We start from the raw sequence: 1,397 nt of genomic DNA, 5'->3' as shown, positions 1-1,397 counted from the left end.
CAAATGTATACCTGCTTGCATATAAATATATGCACATAAATTTATATATATGCACATAAATTTATATATATGCAGAGGTCAATTCCCTGTGGCGCCTTCTACCAATTTTTTTTCCATCTATAGGGGTATTTTTACCCGATTCTCTGAAGCTGTTTTCACAGCTATTCTCCTGCGTTCAAATTTTCTTATATTTTAAAAACATGTTACTCACTCGACACTTCAATGTTTGTTTTCTATAAAAAATGTCTTCGCATTTCAAAAAGTTATTATTTAGCGTTACAAAATACGGTATCAGTTGTGAGGGGTCATTTAGCTCAATGGTATTGAGCACTCAGACAGAATTTAAGAGGTACAGAGTTTGATTCTCTACAGCTGCTGCTAGCTACCCCTTTCTGTCTATAGAGACGTTTTTACCCGATTTTCTAAAGCTATTTTCACAGCTGTTCTGCGTTCGAGATTTTCTCAATATATATCGCAGGAGTGGCTGTGTGGTAAGTAGCTTGCCTACCAACCACATGGTTCCTGGTTCAATCCCACTGCGTAGCACCTTGGGCAAGTGTCTTCTACTATAGCCTCGGGCCGACCAAAGCTTTGTGAGTGGATTTGGTAGACGGAAACTGAAAGAAGCCCGTCGTGTATATGTATATATATATATATATATATGTGTGTGTCTGTGTTTGTCCCCCCCCCAACATCGCTTGACAACCGATGCTGGTGTGTTTACGTCCCCGTAACTTAGCGGTTCGGCAAAAAGAGACCAATAGAATAAGTACTAGGCTTACAAAGAATAAGTCCTGGGGTCGATTTGATTCGACTAAAGGCGGTGCTCTAGCGTGGCCACTGTCAACGGACTGAAACAAGTAAAAAAAAATATACATACATACCATACATGTAAAGTATTGAATGAAATATCCTGAAAAGGAGATAGGACGGAAGCGCAAAGCAGTTGCAGCCGATTCTAATATATAATCGCTACTGGTTATCTTTTACCAAAGGCCGGCGTACTGAGAAACCCCGAAAAGAGGTCTAGATTTCTAGTGATAACATATTCTTCTTAAAACTGTCGCACTTTAAGAATGGAGCCATTGTTGTCGACAGTCAGGCGATTCGTACAGAAGATTTGAACACATAGCTTGTGGACTTTGGAAACCTCTCGAAGAAGATCCTGTCTAGAAATCGACGAACGCACAGCCAGAGTATGTATACATTAGCTAAACTGCTCCATCATTAACGTGGATAATAATAATAATAATAATAATAATAATAATAATAATAATAATAATAATAATAATAATAATAACAATAATCCTAGGATGGAATTTATGAACATTTAATGTATCGCTATGTGCATTTCCGCAAATAGCTCCATATTCAAAGCGTTACCATAAACAAAGATA

The sequence above is a fragment of the Octopus bimaculoides genome, chromosome 12 (assembly GCF_001194135.2).
Source record: "Octopus bimaculoides isolate UCB-OBI-ISO-001 chromosome 12, ASM119413v2, whole genome shotgun sequence".
NCBI classification, from domain to species: Eukaryota; Metazoa; Mollusca; class Cephalopoda; order Octopoda; family Octopodidae; genus Octopus; species Octopus bimaculoides.
This window is presented reverse-complemented; position numbering follows the sequence as displayed.